A 21,346-nucleotide genomic window follows, 5' to 3' on the forward strand; every position below is an offset into this window, starting at 1 on the left:
ACCGTAACTTATTTATTTTATTTTTTTCGAAACTTTCGGAATCAATCGCTTCAACCGTCTTGTTTTCAGGTTTTCGTCACAGGTCCTTCGACTCGGTGTCTACAGTTGCCCCTACTTTTCTATTTTGACAGTGATGTGTGTGTTTTGAAAACGTTTTTTACTAACGTAACACATGCAATGTAAAACATATAAAAGTAAAAGACACGTAAAGAGTAGGAGGGAGCATACCTGACCTTCGCGCTGCGCGCTCTGGTGTCGTTCTCTGATTCCTTCCATCGTCGCCTCTGGAGTGGCCGTCGATGAATGTTCTTTTCTCGGAATCTTGCGTACGTTGGTTATGGGTAAGATGGCTAAAAAGCTACCTCGGTCGTGAATCGTAGGTAAGATGGCTAAAAAGCTAACTCGGTCGTGAACCGTAGGTAAGATGGCTAAAAAGCTACCTCGACCGTGAACCGTAGGTAAGATGGCTAAAAAGCTACCTCGGTCGTAAACCGTAGGTAAGATGGCTAAAAAGCTACCTCGGTCGTGGACCGTAGGTAAGATGGCTAAAAAGCTACCTCGGTCGTGAACCGTAGGTAAGATGGCTAAAAAGCTACCTCGGTCGTGGACCGTAGGTAAGATGGATAAAAAGCTACCTCGATCGTGAACCGTAGGTAAGATGGCTAAAAAGCTACCTCGGTCGTGAACCGTAGGTAAGATGGCTAAAGAGCTACCTCGGTCGCGAACCGTAGGTAAGATGGCTAAAAAGCTACCTCGGTCGTGAACCGTAGGTAAGATGGCTAAAGGGCAGAAAAGTTCTTTCTAATGATTCTGAATTCTTTTAAAACACCATTGTCTGGAGCTGGTGTCTCGGAGGTTTAATGGGAACGTGTTTTGGTCTGGAATGATATAGACTAACGATTATTTTTCTGTTGACTGTCGTCTGTATTTTGACTAGTGTCACTGTTCTGTAAAAATTGGCTGTTGCCTCGAGTTCATATCTTGACAATATTGGCTGCTGTCTAGGAGAAATACGGGCTAAAACGGACTGCAAATCAGAAGTCTGTGCACCTGGTAATTAATTATTTACTTTTTACCTTTATGTCACATCGTACTTTTTTCACTATTTATGGGAATGCCATTCCCTCTTCCTATATAAGGTGGTGGGGTTTCATTTCAACCCCACACCTTCTCTCTCTTCTTTCTCTCTCTAGATTTTGATTTGGATTATCCTCGGGATGGATTTGGATGAATGGGATGGCACGAGAGGCATGGACGGGGTTTACGTAAACCTAGATAAAGTGGATCCCTTCCACGACCCTACAACGCATCTGAGCCGGACACGCTGCAACGAGGTAAGTAATTTCTCACTTTTATTTGATTCAAACTCTAGGCTTTAGCATTCCTATCCGAACATGATTTGCATGCTAACCTTTAAATTGCCTTAGAGGACTTTAGCTAGAAACATGAATTTCTTCACTTACAAGTAACACTTGTTTATTTCTGTGTGAGAATGCGCGCTATATGCATGTGAATAGTGACACTACGAATTTATGCATGCTAACAGTAAAAACAACGTGAATAGTAAAAACGTGAATAGTGCACGTGAATAGTAAGAACGTGAATAGTGTACGTGAATAGTAAAAACTTGACTAAAGCACGTGAATAGTGAAAACTTAACTAATGCATGTGAATAGTAAAACTTAACTAATGCACGTGAATAGTGAAAACGTGAATAGTGCACGTGAATAGTAAAAACTTAACTAATGTACGTGGATAGTAAAAATGTGAATAGTAAAAAACTTAACTAATGCACGTGAATAGTAGAAACGTGAATAGCGAAAACTTAACTAATGCACGTGAATAGTAAAAAACGTGAATAGTGAAAACTTAACTAATGCACATGAATAGTAAACTTAACCTATGCTCCTTATCAATGCGGACAAAAGTGGATTAAAGAATTAACTAAATTTTACATGAGCGACCCTAAAGGAGAGACTTTTACAGTAAGTTGGTCCTAACTGACCGGATGTCTCTAGGTTAGATAATGAAAGAATACCTAGTCTTAACGTGTTCTCATTAATCGCATGTTTTAGAAACCGTATTTAAATTTTCTTGTCTTATTCTTTCTAGTTTATTGAGATTTCTGGGACTACCGTCGAGATTCACTCATGGCATGCTAGGCTGGGCGCCGCGGCGAGAGCCCGCGTGCGCGAGTTGGGCTTCGAGCCTTTCATTGCAGCGTTGCCCCGTACTAACGGGGTATGTGACCGTTTTGGCCTACGCGCCTTATGTGAGCGGTGGGTTGACTCGACCCACACTTTCCACCTTTCTTTCGGGGAGATGACCATCTCGCCCAGAGATTTTTAACTGTTGACAGGATTGCGAGGGAGCAGCATTCCCGTTCCTCTTCATTTTGACATGATGCGACCGCGGGTCGACCTCGCTAGGCTCGCTGCTTTGATTGGACCGGGAGTTCGCCCATGCGCCAAATCTACTCCGGCGAAGTTTATTTCCACCGCGAGCCTTTTGAGTCGGCGAGATTTTTGCGAGACTGACGATACCGACTTGGCGGTTCGTAGTTTCTTGGTATATACTCTGAGTGAGACGATTTTCCGCACGAAGAGCGGGAAGGTACACGCGGGTCTCATTCAGGCATTCAGCGATCTGGATGCGGCGGCTTCCTATGATTGGGCGGGGGCAGGCTTAGCCTTTCTCTACAAGTTTTTGGATCTGACTTGCCGGAAGCGCAAGGATTTCGGTGGTTACACCTTCGCTTTGCTGGTACGCGACGCCTTTTTGACTTGCCCGTCTTATCTTCTTTGCGTCTTTCATACTCCTAATCCTTGTTTTTACCGCAGGTGTGGGCGTATGAGAGGCGTATTCTTCCCAGCCGATCTCGACCTCGACCGAGAGTACCGAGGCCGCCTCTTATGACCCGGTGGAGAGATTTCGACTTGGGTGCCGAGAGGACACGGACGGTGCCGCGACTTCTAGATTGGATAGACTCGCTGACCCTCAGACAGGTAGATGCTGCCTAGTCGTGTTAGATTCTTGTTTGATCCTTTCTGACTTTCTCTTTGTGCATTTTTTAGATTAAGTTCAGGTGGGACGACCTCGACTTTGGTCCCGATTATACGTATGTATCTATGATCCAGGGGCAGCAGTGTGTGCTCACCGGCCCCTGCGTGCGGGCGTGGTATCTGGGGGACCGAGGCATCACCGAAGTTAGTGACGCACATTGGACACCGGGTGAGATCCCCGTCTCTATGTTTGCGGTGCGGACCATGCCCCTATCGGTCGTTCGTCGGGACTTGTCTCGTCGGTTCGTTGGTAGAGCGGTGTGGGTTCACACCGGGGGCCGTGAGCTTTACTTGTCTACTCTGCTGAGTGCGAGGGATGCCCCGGCGGCAGCGATGGAGGTGGATCCGGTGGCAGATGTATTTTCGAGGGAGGCTGTTGGGGCAATCTTTGGTCAGGAGGAGGTCCCGGTGAGTGGTTACGCTTTTTTACCCTTTATTCATGAGATGGTTAGCGGTATTTATTGTGTGTTTTTTTGCAGGAGGGATCCTGGAGGAGTGCCCATTTATCTGATTTCTTTGACGGCACTCGAGCTCAGACACCCGTGTGCGAGCAGCCTTACTATGTCGGTGAGTCCTCCAGCGCGGCCCGACCAGAGAGCTCATCCCTAGGTGTGCCCCTACCAGACTACGGGAGAGACTTCGCCATGATTTGTTATGACGAGTTCGGGGCAGCTTATGCGGGATTCGAGGCGGCTCCTCCCATCTTCTCCTCGAGGGTCCCATTTGATCCCTCAGACGCTTCGCTAACTATGAGGGAGACTTGTACGGATTACGTGGGGCTGTCTGGTTATCTCCGAGACCGCCTCAGCTTGCGCTGCACCGATCACCTGGTATGTATCATTACTTTACTTTAGTGTAGTGGAATGTATGCATGTATGTATGATTTATGTTCTTGCTTATGCTGCTTCTTATTTTTATCTGTTTTTCCTTTCTTTTGCTTTAGAGCAATCTGCATGCCCACGAGCGGAGGCAGAGCGAGTTGGTGCGGGAGGCTGACGCCCGGGTAGGTCAGGTGTATCAGGAGAGAAATGACCACTGGTCAGGGATGATGCGACGGGAGACTGAGGGTCGCCTTGCCGTCGAGGAGAGGGTGCGCGATGAGTCGATCGGACGCCTCGCTGCCGAGGAGAGAGCACGGGTCGCCGATGAGAGAGCACGAGTTGCTGATGAGCGAGCGTGAGCTGCCGAGGAGGCACTATCTACGGAGCGGGCATCCCACTTGAGAGATTTTAAGGACTATTGGGATTTCCCTCCGTATTAGGCCCGTTATGTATTGCTTTGTAGCTTTCATTATTGCTTTGTAGCTTTTATTGGAGTTTCCCCGCTGTATAGCTGATGTATAGGGAGTGGGGTGGATAGTAGGTAGGCTTTTTGTGAAAAAGTAGGATAGGAAATGTATAACTCGTGACTCATATTACCATGCATTCAGTAGATTATGATGATTCCAATCATTCTCGTCAAATATATTCATGCCTTTATTTATTTACAAACAACAGAAATACTTAGTCTCTTATACATTGTTTTTGTAATTGCTCAAGTCATAACTATTGTTACCAGGACCCGCCTTTCGGTTTTCGGATCCCGGCGATTTTTCTCCTCTCCTTTTACTATCTCGGAATTTTTAAATGAGTGCCCTTTCGGGTTTTCACCCATTGGGATTTCCCTTATTGTTGCATAGGCCGCCCTTTGCGGGTTTTCAACCTATCGGGAATGTTTCTTTTTTTTTTTTTTTTTACGAAAAGTATTTCTTAAGCCTATCCAGGTTGGTAGGTTCGGAGAATTCCATGCCGTCCATTGTAGTTAACTTCACCGCTCCTTTGCTTAGTATCTTCTTCACGACGAATGGCCCTTCCCAGTTAGGTTTAAACTTGCCCCTAGGGTCGGTGTGCGTCACACGAATCTGTTTCAGCACCAAATCTCCTTCTTTGATAGGACTGGTCTTGACCTTTTTATTGAAAGCCCGAGCCATCCTTCTTTGATATAACTGTACATGGTAAAGGGCTTCCATCCTTTTCTCGTCAACTAAAGCCAACTGCTCATATCGCCTCTTCACCCATTCCGCCTCGGGAATTTCTGCCTCCACTGCGATTCTCAATGATCGCTTTTCGATCTCAATCGGCAAGACTTCTTTTTCCCCATACACTAAGGAGAATGACGTTGCCCCAGTTGACGTTCCAACCGTCGTGCGATAAGCCCATAAAGCGAGCGGAAGCTGCTCGTGCCAATTCCGATTTGATGCTACTGTCTTTACGAGAATCCTCTTAAGGTTCTTATTGGCGGTCTCCACCGCACTGTTAGCTTGCGGGCGATATGGAGAAGGCCTATGATGCTAGACACCGCATTCTTAGAGGAGACTTCTCACTTCCCCTTGAAACTGGACCTCATTATCTGTAATCACGTGGTGAGGCACTCCGAACCTGGTGATTGGGTGCTTTTCCATGAACTTCCTCATCTGCTTAGACCCCAACTTGCTAAACGATTCTGCCTCTACCCACTTGGTGAAGTAATCAATGGCGACCGCGATGAATTTGTGCCCATTGGATGCATTAGGCCTCACTTCTCCGATGATATCAATGCCCCAAGCTGCGGACGGCCAAACTGGTGCCGACACGTGCAGTTCCATAGCTGGCAAGTGATTATAATCTCCGTGGACTTGACAATCATGGCATTTCTTCGCATATTCGTTACAATCTCTTTCCATGGTGAGCCAGTAGAAGCCTTGTCTGATGATTTTCTTGGCTAGCACTGCTCCTCCCATATGGCCCCCACAAATTCCTGAATGTACTGATTCCATTACCTCGCGGGCTTCTCCCGCATCCAAGCATCTTAGTTGTAACCCATCGATGTGCCTTTTGTAAAGCAAGTCGTTGTGGATGACGAACTGCCGAGCCAACCTTCTAATCACAGCTTGATCCCTAGGTTCTGATTCTGCCGGATATGCTCCACTCTTCATGAAGTTCATGATATCGAAATACCACGGTTTTTCATCTGCCCCTAACAGCATTACGTCTTCGTAGCACGGTTTGTGAGATCTCCTAAATACCAATGGTTTCGAGGCAAGGTTCCGGGGATTGTCCCAAACTGACACCAAAGTGGCCAAGGCATCCGCTGCCTGGTTCTGTGCTCCAGGAATGTGATGAAAACGACATTCCTTGAATCTTTGTGCCAACCCTTCTAGCTGGTCTAGGTATGGACATAGCCTTTCTTCCCTCACTTCCCAGTTTCCTTGTGCCTGTTCAATGATCAGCTTTGAGTCGCCCCAAATTTCAACATATGATGCCCCTAGTGCTGCTAATGACTCCAACCCATAGATGCACGCTTCCTATTCGGCCATATTATTGATGAGAAGGAAGGATAACTTCTTTGCCATTAGGATCCTTTCCCCTTTCAGTGAGATAAGTAGCACTCCTACCCCGGTTCCATTCGGGGTAACCACTCCATCAAAGAACACTTTCCACCGTATAACTTCTATGGCGCTCAAATGCTTGTCGGGGAAATCATAGTTCGTCTCCTCTTCTTCCGCACTTAGGGGCTGATTGGCTAGAAATTCTGCTACGGCTCTCCCCTTGATAACCTTCTTCGTTACATATTCGATGTCGAATTCTGACAGAAGCAACAACCATCGGGCTAACTTCCCTGTTAGAGACGGAGTTCGGTACAGATACTTCACGGGGTCCATCCGGGAAATAATGATCACTTTGTATGATTGAAAATAGTGTCGTAGTTTCTTCGTTAGCCATACTACTGCCACGCACGTCTTTTCGATCACGTTGTACTTGAGCTCGTACTCCAGGAATTTCTTACTCAAAGAATACACCGTGTGCTCCACACCGGTGTCTCTCTCTTGAGCCAACATTGCCCCAATAGATCGCTCCTCAATTGCTACATAGAGGAGAAGCGGCTTTCCCAGTTTAGGCGGTCTCAGCACTAGCGGATTAGACAAATAGTTCCGGACGTTCTCTAGAGCTTGCTGACACTTATCATTCCAAGTAGCGGGTTGGTCTTTCCTTAGCAACTTAAAGATTGGCTCGCAGATTGCGGTGAGTCTCGCTATGAACCGACTGATATACTGAACCTGCCCCAGAAACCCTCTCACTTCCTTCTCATTTCTCGGCGTCGGCATCTCCTGTATAGCCTTCACTTTATCAGGATCCACCTCGATTCCCTTATTTCCGATTACATAGCCTAAGATTTTCCCCGACGAGACGTCGAAAAAAGCACTTCTTCGGGTTTAACCTTAGCTTGAATTCTGCAATTCGGGCCAAAAACTTCTCGAGCGCGGCAAAATGCCCTTCTCTTGTCTCTGATTTGACCATCATATCGTCCACGTAGACTTCTACCTCTTTGTGTATCATATCATGGAACAGTGCTGTGGCCATTCGCTGGTAAGTTGCCCCGGCATTTTTCAAACCAAACGGCATTACTCTGTAACAGTATGTCCCCCACTCGGTTGTGAACGAGGTTTTTGCTTTGTGCTTTTCGGCCATCTGAACTTGCATGTAGCCCATGAAACCACCACATTCGTGTGTAAGATGCTTGACGCTGCACTGTCGATCAATACGTCGATATGAGGCAATGCGAACTCATCCTTGGGGCATGCCTTGTTAAGATCTCTGTAATCAACGCACATCCTTACTTTGCCGTCCTTTTTTGCGATTGGCACCACATTTGCGACCCAAGGGGGATAGTCGATCACTTCGATGAATCCTGCTTCTAACTGCTTCTTCACCTCCTCTCTGATCTTATCTGCCCATTCTGGTCTCATACGTCGGAGCTTCTGCTTTACGGGCTTTGCTTCGGGGTAAGTTGGAATGCGGTGAGTTACGATAGATTGATCAATTCCAGGCATGTCTTCGTATGTCCATGCGAATACAATTTCGTATTTTTTAATTATTCTCTCGAATTCTTTTCTCTCTTCAATAGTTAATTCTTGAGCAATTTGTATAAGTTTAGGATTTTCATCCGTACCAAGATTGAAAGTTGACATTTCTATTGCATTGATTTCAAATGTAGGCATGTTATATGAATGAGAATGCATGGAATGATCATGATCAACATCAAGCAAGTAAGCAAAATCAGAATTCATTTCATTGATAGCATGGGTGATTACGTCATCTGATTCAAACAAAGCAGTAATACAATTTTCATCATCAGGGTCTTCGGACTTCTCATGAATTTTGGAGGTACTAGGCTCATCTCCCGCTCCTGCAGTTGCTTCAACGGTGATGACCTGCTCCTCGGTATTAAGATCTAACATCATGATCTCCTCGATGAAACATCTTGCTTCTCCTTTGCCCCAGTCGGTAACATCATTGAAGATCTCAAAACCTGGCAGAATCTTTCCTTCGGTGCTAGTAGCCATTTCCAACTCATTATCAGACTCACCCCAGATGTTGATCGGAACTCTCTGATTGATACCCTCCTCATTGGAGGAACTTTCCCATGTTGGTCCCTTGTAAGGTTGCAAATATAGTTCCATGGGGGGGTTAGGAACTATTTTACCTTTTTAAAATAATTTAGGCAGATTTCTTTTCTTTAAGAAAAGTTTATAAAACAGCGGCACTTAACACTCAGCAAGACACTGGCTTAGTCAACTAGTGACTAGGACAGCTTCGTTGCTTAGGTCAGGAAATATCACTTAGAGTCTATTCCTGAACCTGCTCGTTTGTAGCGCACAACTCAGCTTGACCTCTTTTACTTGGTCAGTTTTAGTTTGTTTTAAGCAAGCAATATGAATAAGGAGTTAAGGTTTAGAAATACTTCACTCAGCAGATTTATCCAGGTTCGGCTTCTTCTAAGCCTACGTCCTGTCCCCGGAACACTTTCGAGATTTCAAATCCTCTACTGAGCTCTTTAAAGGTAGAGCCTCAAACCTTTTACAATATCAGCAATTGAGTATGACAAGAGTACCTTCCTCTATACTTCTACTCAATCCTAATCTCTCCGCTGAGTACTTAAAACCGAGTACTCAGCCTCTCCTTTCTACTTCTAGAAATGATAAAGATTTTTGTCCTAAACAACAATTGCTAGAACACCTTAGATGATTGAAAAACAACCACTCTAGACTTTTACACAGATATGAAAATGTAGTGTAAGAATTTTGCTTTGCTTCTTGCTTGCAGAACTTGTAGAGATTTGGACAGCGTAATGGCTTGATCAAGTTCTGTGTTTAGTGAAGCTTGTGATGGCACTATTTATAGAGACGTCTGGCCATTCGGTCATTTCGAATTTCGAAATAACCGTTGGAGGGAAACGGCTATGTGTCGTTGTCATCCTGACTTGCACAGAGCTCTTGGCCAATCACAATCGTGTATCTTCTGTCCTCGGTCAGCACAGCAGATGGTCTCTCCTTTTATGGTAAAGTCAACTGGACAGCATACTGTGTCGTCTGAACTTTGCTAAAAGAAGAAACACTTTGTCTGGAAGTTTTCCTCTGCCGGTCTGCTGTCTTGTACGCTTTGTCGAGACTACTCAGCAGCTTCATTGTGAAGTTGTTCCTGAAGGACTTCTAGATCCTTCCGTTTGCTGAGTTGCGTTTTTGTCCAAAACGACAACGTCTTGACATACGCGGGCCGAGTGTACTGAGTTGTTTGACTTGGGCCTTGGCTTCCGTATTGGGCTTGGGCCTTCCAATCCTTATGACTTATAACATTTATACTCAACATTGAACAAACACATTAGTAGAATAAATCAACGCATTTAAACTTAGTGTGTTTAGAATATGTATTCTAATTTATACTTAAACAATTTTGTCAAATCAAAATTATGTGGAAAGGTGTTTCAACAAACTCCCCCATTTTGATGTTGGCAAAACTGTTCAGCAAGGAACTCAGTATGAGCTCCCCCATGATAGTTGACCTTTTTAATTAAGTGAACTCCCCCGTAAGGACTGAACTACTGACTTAGTTTTATTCTAAACATTCTAAGGTTTAACTGAATAAGTCTAAGATCAGATTTCAGGTATAGGTCAGCTTATGGGTCATATTCTATTTTACTCAGAATTCAGCGGAAGTAATGTATAGTGACAGAGCGCGCTGAGCAAATTATTGTTCAATGAGTTCTTTATCAGAATGTATCATAAGATCATAGTATGATGTCAAACATGTTATCAGCATATCATTTAGTCAATAAATATTATAAGTGTTAAGCATAGCTGATATAAACGAAGATACATAATAACTCAGTACTTAATAGCATATATCATAACTCAGTATTTGAATAAGAAAAGGAAGTATGATATATTGATAGAAGTCAGCAGTTGCACAGCAAAAGAAATAAATTAGCAAAAATTAAGACCTAGCCTAACTATTTCTTTTTTCTTGCCCTGTGACTGACTTCTCTTGTACTGACGTTGCTCATGCTGAGCTCTAGCAGCTTGCGCTTTCTCCCCCGTTTTGTCAACTTCAGGGAGCTTAAGCGCATCGGTTAAGACAGCGCGAGTCAGTTCTTGTGAAAGCTCTTTGAGTTTGTCAGCACTTTCATTTACCCCATCAAAAATGCCAACGCCATCAGCGGATACTTCGACTGGTATATAAAGATCAGCAGCACTGAGCATATTCACACTGAAGGCTTGTGCTTTGGCTTGCCAAATGAGAGCTTCAGTGAGACCAGCAAAGACTTGGTGGAAGGTTTTTAAGAGTGCTGAGTCATAATGATGACGCTGGATATTGTTATGACGGATGTGAGTGAAGGATTGCCGTGCAAGAGATAGCAACTCATTTTGCTTCATCGAGTCAATATCCATCTCTTGCTTGTTGAGATTAAGGAGCCGAATGGCCTCACCAATTTGCTCGACTGAGCACTGACTATAGGATACCATTTGCTCATTTGTCTTAAGTTGCTCAGTATGAAGCTGAGCAAAGAGCATCTTGAGTTCTGAGGAAGTGGCATAGTCAGTGTTCACAGCAGATAACTTCTGAACTTGCTGATGGAGTGAGTTCAGATGTTGAATTGTTGACAGCTGTATCTCTGCCAACTTAGCAATGGAATCCTGCTTAGCTTGTTGGGCTTGTAATGACAGGACGACATTCAGCAAATCCTTGAGTCCCTTGACTTCGTTGAGAAGTAGAGTGACTTGAGAGAGCTGAGTTGCGGCAGGAATTGAAGATCCAGCAGCAGGCGAAGCGGAATGTTGAAGATCGTGGACGAGTGCTTGCACTGAGTCAAGGAGCTTTTTGCCGGACTCAGTGGTATCCCGATGTACATCAGTATGACCAGAAGAAAGTGGGGTGAAAGGAATACCCTGGTCAGTGACTGGATGACTTGGCTCAATCTGCACTTGAGTTGGAGGTAAGGTTGATTGATCAGCAGAGAGGTTGTTGATGATGGAAGTCATAACCCGAACACTGTCTGTGCTGACGGCAGAGGGATGAGGAGTCAGCATTATGCTTGAGGAAACAACATGGGCAGTGCTTGGTTCAACCTGACTTGTAGAAGTGGTTGAAGTGTTATGCTCGGCATGTTCCTGTTGAGAAGAAACAGAGGCTTGTTTTTCCAACGGCGTTGTAGTAGAGGAAGTTGAGGGCCGTTTGAAAATTTTTAATTGGACGGTAGAAGGATCCTTTGTTGTCTTGGAGAGGACAAGTTGAGGAATGGATGGTGGTTGCACAGGAGGGTCACTGACTATTACCTTACTGGCCTTAACCAGTTTTCGCCTTCTACGTGGTGGAGTGGTATGATGAGCAGGTTCCTTTTGCTCAGTCTGAATCTGGTCAGCTTGCTCTTCAACTTGTTCAACTCCCGCAGCCAACTCAGTGTCAGGCTAAACAGCACCACCTGCTAACCCAGCGTCAGCGTCCTCAGCTTCAATTTCGCTGGCATATTCTTCAGACTCCTCAGCGTCATTCTGACCGCTGGTTTCATCATCATCTTCTTCTTCCTCAGTATTATCTCCATCAAGTTCTTCCTCAACTTGGGAGATGAAGTGGTCATCTAACTGGACCTCAATTCCCTCAGCATCAGTGCCTTGACATTGAGTGAAGTGAGAATCACCCGGTACAATAAAATCCGTCGGTATGACGTCGAGAGGGGCCAGTGTTGAAGACTTCTGCTTCTTCTGAGGGAGCTCAGCAGCTGCCTCAGTGTTAGGCTCATCTTGCCTGCTGCTCTTCTCAGCTGATTTCCAGCTGACCTCTGCCTCTTTGCTGGAGACACAACATTAGGTGTCTCAGCAGATTTTCTCTTGCGAGAAGCTGGGGCCTTAGTTCTTTGCCCTTTCTTAGGCTCAGCTATAGTCTCCTCAGTCTGATCAGCTTGGCCAGCAGCAGCAGCAGCTTTTCCTTTCTTCAAAGGCTGCCCATATTTCAGTGCCCTCAGCGAGGCCGCTGTGATTTCGGTTCCTCTGAAAGATTCCTCACCTTCAAGGTCAATCTTGTGGTCGATGAGGATCCTGGTAATGATTGATCCCAACCTCATTGTACCCGTGCTGCGTAGGAACCCAACAACTAGGAAGACGGGCATGTTGATGGGGGTGTACGTCAGCATGTGCTATATAGACCACTGTTCAAAGTTCGTTGCTGAGGTCGTGCAGTTTATCTTAGGGTAAATGAAGTAGCTCAGCAGGTAGTGAGCCATCTTTTGGTGCTGTCCCATTGAAGATGCTGAGATCTCGCCTGAGTGACCCTCAGGTTTGCAGAAAGTATGGACGTAGTCGGTCTTGTCCTGATCTCCAGACTTCCTCAGCCTCACTCCCTCAGTTTTAAGTTGGAGGAGATTTCCCAAGTACAGAGGGTTGATGAAGATCGTCTTTCCTTTTACTTTAGTGCTTAGATAGTCAGGGGAGTCATTGGCAACCATGAGATTGTGGTAAAACTCCCTTACCAGGTCAGGATACGTTTCATCTCTGACGGAGAACAGCCCAGTCCATTCGTTCTTTTCAATCCATTCGGCAAATGGTTGTTCATCTTGGACGAAGTGCTCAGAAACCCATCTGGAGGGCTCAACTTTCCATTCGAGAACACTTTCGAAGACTTTGGAGTAGGTTTGTATTTTCACAGCTTTCTCTTTTTCAGAGTTTTGATCAGTTTTACCCTTGCTAGAGGTGGAAGGGTTTCGTGAAGGTTCATCGGAGCTGGACTTATTTTGGCCGGCACCGGAGACGTTGAAGGATAGCTTAGTCATGCTTCTAAGATGGAGAGAATAGAGGTATTTGAGAGAGAGAAATTTGGGTGATTTCGTAGCCTTAAAGATTTGTTGAGCGTAAGGAATAAAAGATGGGGAATTGCCTATGATTTATAGACGAGTTGAACGGTGTGGATCTTAACCAAATCCATGTGTCAGTTGCCTTGGGATCATGTACCGAGAGGGATCCTGGCATTTATGACACATTACGGCGAATACGTCATCCTAGGTTATACGCGTGCTTGGAATTTATGCTAACGGATTAATCACTCAGTATTTAGAATGTCAAGCGTTTGATATTCTGAGAGGTCAGTGCATTATTTAAGGATGATTTTAAGTTCAAGTTCTAAACTAATTTACTCAGTGTGCAAGTTTACTCAGTATTGTATATTCAGTCAGTTTCAAGAGATACTCAGCAAACAATAAATCATTCAGCATGTAATTCACTCAGCATTCAATATTCATTTAGCACAGGAATTTACTGAAGAGGATTAAACATACCAATTGCTTCTCTCAGTATGCTGAATTGCTCACGAGCCAGTGGCTTCATGAAGATATCCACCAGCTGTTCATCCGTTGGGACATAAGTCAGCTTAATTTCTTTCTTAAGTACATGATCTCTGATGAAATGATGTCTTATGCTGACATGCTTCATCCTGCTGTGCTGGATTGGGTTCTTTGAGAGGTCAATTGCACTCTTGTTGTCGCATTTGACTTTAATTGTCTTTGTTTGAACACCATAATCTTCAAGCTGTTGCTTAATCCAAAGGACTTGAGCAACACAGCTTCCAGCAGCAATGTACTCAGCTTCAGTTGTGGACAGGGCTACTGACGCCTGCTTCTTGCTGAACCAAGATACAAGACAGCTTCCTAGGAATTGGCATCCTCCAGAGGTGCTTTTTCTTTCCAGCTTGTCTCGTCCATAGTTAGCGTCAGTGTATCCGATGAGTGTAAAGTCATGAGTATTTGGATACCACAGACCTGCATGTACTGAGCTTTGCAAATATCTAAGGATCCTTTTTACAGCTATGTAATGGGATTCCTTAGGGTTAGCTTGATATCTAGCACAATAACATACTGAGAACTGAATGTCCGGTCTACTTGCTGTTAAGTAAAGTAAAGAGCCAACCATACCTCGGTATAACTTGCTGTCTACTGACTTACCATTTTCATCGGCACAAAGGACAGTGTCAGTGCCCATAGGAGTGGATATTGGCTTACAATGTTCTAGTTCATATTTCTTCAATATCTCCTTGGCATATTTAGCTTGACTTATGAATATGCCATTCTTTCCTTGCTTAATTTGAAGTCCGAGGAAGAAGTTGAGTTCTCCCATCATTGACATTTCGAATTCAGTCTGCATTTGTTTGCTAAATTCCTTGCACATAGATTCATTAGTAGCACCAAATATAATATCATCCACATATATTTGTGCCAGCAGGGTATCTTTACCCTTTCTCTTAATGAATAAGGTTGTATCAGCTTGACCCCTGACGTAACCTCTAGTCAGTAAGAAGTTGGTCAGCCTCTCATACCAAGCATGTGGTGCTTGCTTGAGTCCGTATAGAGCCTTTTTGAGTTTGTAAACATGATTTGGGAACTTAGGGTCCTCAAACCCTGGAGGCTGATTTACATAGACCTCCTCGTCTATTACTCCATTAAGAAAGGCACTTTTGACATCCATTTGAAACAGTTTAAAGTTCATGTAAGATGCATATGCACATAAAATCCTAATAGCTTCTAGCCTTGCCACTGGGGCAAAGGTCTCACCGTAGTCTATACCTTCTTGCTGACTGTAGCCCTGAGCTACAAGTCTTGCCTTGTTTCTGACTACGTTTCCTTGCTCATCTAGCTTGTTCCTGAAGACCCATCTTGTTCCAATGGTCTTTTGGCTTCTAGGATGTGGCACTAGCTCCCATACATTATTCCTCCTGAACTGATTGAGTTCCTCTTGCATGGCATTCATCCAGTATTCGTCATCCTCAGCTTCGGCAAAGTTCTTCGGCTCAAGTACTGAGACAAAAGCTACATTGCCGAGATATTTCCTTAGTTGATTTCTTGTCATCAGCGTATTTCCAGCTGAGTCAAGAATTGCATTTTCTGAATGCCCTCTTGGGACTCTTATCTCCTTTGGTAAACTTGTGTCTTGATCTATCTGTGTTTCAACATTCTCTGCAGAAGTAGATGGGTCAGTGAAAGTAATTTTAGGTTCACTCTTACTTTTGGTCAGCCGTTTTATGAAGGACTCAGTGGCTGGTTCTTGATCAGCAGGTGCTGAGTTTAGTTCATCTTCTGTCAGTGGCTGGTATCTTCCTGCAGGGTTAGTTTCATCGAATTGCACATGTATAGATTCTTCTAATACTTGAGTTCTCTTATTAAAAACTCTGTATGCTTTGCTGTTTGTTGAGTAGCCTAGAAAGATAGCCTCATCAGCTTTTGAATCAAATTTGGCTAAGCTATCTTTGGTATTTAAAATAAAACACCTACAGCCAAAGGCACGAAAGTACAATGCTGGGCTTTCGTCCTTTCCAAAGTTCATATGGGGTTTTCTTAAGTATAGGTCTAACTAAAGCCCTATTCAGAATATAGCATGCTGTGTTGACAGCTTCTCCCCAAAAATACTTTGGAAGCCTATGCTCATCCAGCATTGTCCTAGCAATCTCAACCAGAGTTCTGTTCTTCCTTTCAACAACCCCATTTTGCTGAGGCGTTCGAGGAGCAGAGAAATTGTGGTCAATGCCGCTGGCTTCACAGAATTCAACAAACTTTTGGTTCTTGAATTCTCCACCATTATCACTACGGATATGAGCTAATTTTAGGTCTTTCTCATTTTCAATTTTTCTAACCAAGTTTGAAAATGTCTCAAAAGTCTCATCCTTACTGGTCAGCAGGATAACCCATGTGTACCGAGAGAAATCATCTACAACAACCAAGGAAAACCTTCTTCCACCCAGACTCAGCGGCTGGACTGGACCAAAGAGATCCAAGTGTAGCATTTCTAACGGACGTTTAGTTGAGACAATGTTTTTACTTTGAAAAGATTGCTTGGTTTGTTTTCCAGCTTGGCAGGCATGGCATAATTGATCTCTTTGAAATTTAAGTTCAGGCAGTCCTTCAACCAATTGCTTTCTTGCTAATTTGGCCAGGAGGTCCATGCTTACATGACCAAGTCTCCTGTGCCATAGCCAGGAATTTTCTTCCTTTGTGATTAAGCATACAGTTTTTGAAAACTTCTTTTCGAGGTTTAGCATAAAGACATTGTCTATCCGAGGGGCAGTTAAAATTAACTCATTTGATTTTCCCTCATATATTTTACATCCAGTTTCATCAAATATAACTTTTCTTCCATTATCACATAGCTGAGCTACGCTGAGTAAGTTATATTTGAGTCCGCTGACTAGGGAGACAGATTCAATAGTGGGATTACCTCCAACGGTGCCTGATCCTACTATTTTACCCTTTTTGTTGTCTCCAAAACTTACGCTTCCTCCTCGTTTACGTTCGAACGTGATGAATTGAGTTTCATCACCCGTCATATGCCTTGAGCATGCGCTGTCAATATACCACATTTTTGACTTCTCGGCACATCTCAGGCTTACCTGCATTATAATCAGTTTCCTTTAGGTACCCAATTCTTTTTGGGTCCTGACTTGTTAGGTTCAACAGGTAAAGCATCATATTTTATTTTATGGCGGCATACATGGACAATATGGCCATTCTTTCCACAGAAGTCACAACTGACCTTCTGTTTAGGATTTTTTACTGACTTGTCAGCACCCCAGTGCTGAGCGTGCCAGCACACTTTAGTAGTGTGTCCTAACTTCCCACAAAAATCACATTGGACTTTTCACTGGGGATTTCTTCTCTGCTGAGTACCTTGGTACTGTGTACCTTGATACTGAGTTCTCAGCGAAAAATTGTTTTTGTTTGGAACCTTTAATTGGTTCTGAATGGTTATGACATCCTTCCTCAGTTTCTTTGAAACTAACTGGACTTCAGAGACAGACTCATGAATGATTTTCATATTTTCATGCAAAACTGAGTTGTCTTGAAGAAGGTATCTGAGGTCACTCAGTTTGACCTCTTCTACTTCATCACAGCGCCGGCTGAGTGCTTTAATCTTCCTATTACACTTTTTAACAAGTGTATAGAGATCACTCAGGGCGTTACCCATTTCATTTCTGAGTTGAGAGAGTGAGATTACCTCATTAGATTGCTCCTCATTATCTGACTCATCAGATTGGTCAGCATGCTCAGAAATGCATGGCTCAGCAAGTTCATCAGCCATAAAGCATATCTTCGCTGACTCGGTGGCCTCAGTTTCTGTTGATGAAGATTCATCACTGTCACTCCAAGTGGCCACCATTGCCTTCTTCCCACTTTTCTTGTCTTTCCTCAGCGTGGGGCAGTTTGACTTAATATGGCCATCTTGGTGGCACTCAAAGCATGTAATGGGCTTTGAGCTGTCCTTTCTGTATTTGCTGTCGCTTGAGTCAGCCTTATACTTATCAAACTTTTTGTAAGGCTTTTTGGAATATTTGTCGTTCTTCCTGAACAGCCTCTTCATCTTTCTTGTGAACATAGCCATCTCCTCATCATCAGTTGAACTCCCGTCAGTGGAGTCAGCCTTCATGACAAGTGACTTCTGCTTCTTGTCATCAGATTTTTCCTTCACCTCAAAGTTCTTCATTGATATCTCATGGGTCAGCAATGAACCGATAAGTTCGTCATATTTGTAGGTGGTTAAATCCTGAGCTTCCTCAACTGCTGTCTTCTTTGCTTGCCAGTCTTTTGGAAGACTCCTGAGTATCTTTTTGACTTGTTCTTCCTCAGTGAAGATTTTCCCAAGTCTCTTGAGCTCATTAATGATGTTGGTGAACCTTGCGTTCATGTCTGAAATTCCCTCATCATTGTTCATCTCGAACAGCTCGTACAGTCTCATCTGTTGATTCACCTTGGATTCTTTTACTTTGTTTGTTCCCTCGTAGGTGACTTCTAGCTTTTTCCAGATCTCTTGTGCCGACTCACAACCTGAGATTTTGTTATATTCTGCAGCATCGAGCGCACAGTGAAGCATATTGATAGCCGAAGCATGGTTTTGAAGCTTCTTAAGATCATCCTCTGTCCATTCAACCTCAGCTTTAACAACTGACTTGCCAGCAACAACTTTCACAGGTACAAACGGGCCTTGGACTATAGATAGCCAGGCACTCATGTTTGTAGCTTGAATGAAGTTTTTCATCCTATTCTTCCAAAAGGTATAGTTTGACCCGAAGAATAGGGGAGGCCTGGTAATGGACAGCCCCTCAGGTAATATCTGAGTTGTCTGGTTTCCAGGGAGAAACCGAGTGCTGTTTTCGCCCATGGTATGGATCAACTCAAGGTTGTTAGACATTTAGTAATGAGCTTTTAGGCTCTGATACCACTTGTTGGTCCCTTGTAAGGTTGCAAATATAGTTCCAAGGGGGGGTTAGGAACTATTTTACCTTTTTAAAATAATTTAGGCAGATTTCTTTTCTTTAAGAAAAGTTTATCTAACATCGGCGCTTAGCACTCAGCAAGACACTGGCTTAGTCAACTAGTGACTAGGACAGCTTCGTTGCTTAAGTCAGGAAATAGCACTTAGAGTCTATTCCTGAACCTTCTCGTTGGTAGCGCACAACTCAGCTTGACCTCTTTTACTTGGTCAGTTTTAGTTTGTTTTAAGCAAGCAATGTAAATAAGGAGTTAAGGTTTAGAAATACTTCACTCAGCAGATTTATCCAGGTTCGACTTCTTCTAAGCCTACGTCCTGTTCCCGGAACACTTCCGAGATTTCAAATCCTCTACTGAGCTCTTTAAAGGTAGAGCCTCAAACCTTTTACAATATCAGCAATTGAGTATGACAAGAGTACCTTCCTCTATACTTCTACTCAATCCTAATCTCTCCGCTGAGTACTTAAAACCGAGTACTCAGCCTCTCCTTTCTACTTCTAGAAATGATAAAGATTTTTGTCCTAAACAACAATTGCTAGAACACCTTAGATGATTGAAAAACAACCACTCTAGACTTTTACACAGATATGAAAATGTAGTGTAAGAATTTTGCTTTGCTTCTTGCTTGCAGAACTTGTAGAGATTTGGACAGCGTAATGGCTTGATCAAGTTCTGTGTTTAGTGAAGCTTGTGATGGCACTATTTATAGAGACGTCTGGCCATTCGGTCATTTCGAATTTCGAAATAACCGTTGGAGGGAAACGGCTATGTGTCGTTGTCATCCTGACTTGCACAGAGCTCTTGGCCAATCACAATCGTGTATCTTCTGTCCTCGGTCAGCACAACAGATGGTCTCTCCTTTTATGGTAAAGTCAACTGGACAGCATACTGTGTCGTCTGAACTTTGCTAAAAGAAGAAACACTTTGTCTGGAAGTTTTCCTCTGCCGGTCTGCTGTCTTGTACGCTTTGTCGAGACTACTCAGCAGCTTCATTGTGAAGTTGTTCCTGAAGGACTTCTAGATCCTTCCGTTTGCTGAGTTGCGTTTTTGTCCAAAACGACAACGTCTTGACATACGCGGGCCGAGTGTACTGAGTTGTTTGACTTGGGCCTTGGCTTCCGTATTGGGCTTGGGCCTTCCAATCCTTATGACTTATAACATTTATACTCAACATTGAACAAACACATTAGTAGAATAAATCAACGCATTTAAACTTAGTGTGTTTAGAATATGTATTCTAATTTATACTTAAACAATTTTGTCAAATCAAAATTATGTGGAAAGGTGTTTCAACACCCCAAACATCCACGACCATCAGATCCATTACGTGAGGGACGTTCGGATTTACGTAGGAAGGGTCCGACGATCCATACCGAGCCCAGCCTATCAGTTCTTCATAGTCCTTGAGGAACACTCCATTCATTCTTCTAGCGACGAGTGGAATAGCACCCCTTCGGATACACATGAGTTGCTTCTGATCGCTCAAGGTGACCCGACATGAGGCATACTTGAGCCTCCGTCTCCTAGCATAATCCACGAATGCTTCCTCAGGAAATTGCTTGATCCTTTCTAAATCTTCCAACGACCCAGTCCATGGGATGTACATCTCATATCTCTGCACGAAAGCCTCCATGAGGGACCCCCAGTCCTCTTTTGCCTTTGCCGAGAGCATTCGGTGCCATATCAAAGGTTCTCCTACGAGTGTCTTTGGAAAATGTTGAACCAACTCACTTCGATAGAGTCCTGTGTCAAACATGTAGGCACGAAAACAGTTTATGTGGTCGATGGGGTTCTCACCTCCTTTGTACTTAGCCATGGTTAACACCGCCTCAGGCGTCTCCTCATCGGGTAACATCGGCACTTCCTCTGGGTATCCCCCTGAGGTGTACTTCTTGATGAATTTCTTAGTCATTTCAACCCAATTCACTTTAACGTTCATCGAAAGAGACATATACCACACTAGTGACTCTCCCGCCAACGAGTTGCAAAACAAATTCGTGATTTCGTCCTCTTTGAAGCCCAAAGGACCCATAGCGGATAGGTAAAAATGCAAGTGCTCCATGGGGTCCTTGCCTTCATTATACTTGCTGACAGTCGGAAACGGACGTTTGATAGGCCCAATTTGCATCGCGCTATGTTCCCCCACCCGTGTTCGGGCTTTTCGATACTTCACCAAAAACAAGCTTGACATTAGTGACCAATCACGCTTAGTCGAGTCAGGTAGCGATTGAAACCACTTCAAAGGTTCGCCTACCAGCGAGAGATAGAACCATGGAGCGACTTCTTCCACTTTATATGGCTCCCCAAACATGGCACACACATACCCATACAAATGAGCTTCGGGGTCTTCTACCCCACTAAACAATTTCAACATAGGCATGATCCTCCGAGACGATACTTCTTCGGTTTCCTCAGTTTTAGTTCTATCATCCATCACTTCTTCCGTTGGCTGTTCCTCCAAAACAGACACGTATAAGCCATCTTCCATATTCCTTCTCTCATTGGAGTCCAACAGCTCCTCCTTAAATTCGCAGAATGACTCCACCACAAAGCTCTCTTCCAACCCAGATCCAATTGCGCTCACCCTATGACTAGGCGATGGATTGCACTTAAGGGGAGAGTTTGCTGACGATGGGTCGACTATTTTCTTATTATCAATCAGATCCTGGATCTCATGCTTTAGCCTCTCA

The sequence above is a fragment of the Euphorbia lathyris genome, chromosome 10, assembly GCF_963576675.1.
Source record: "Euphorbia lathyris chromosome 10, ddEupLath1.1, whole genome shotgun sequence".
Lineage (NCBI taxonomy): Eukaryota > Viridiplantae > Streptophyta > Magnoliopsida > Malpighiales > Euphorbiaceae > Euphorbia > Euphorbia lathyris.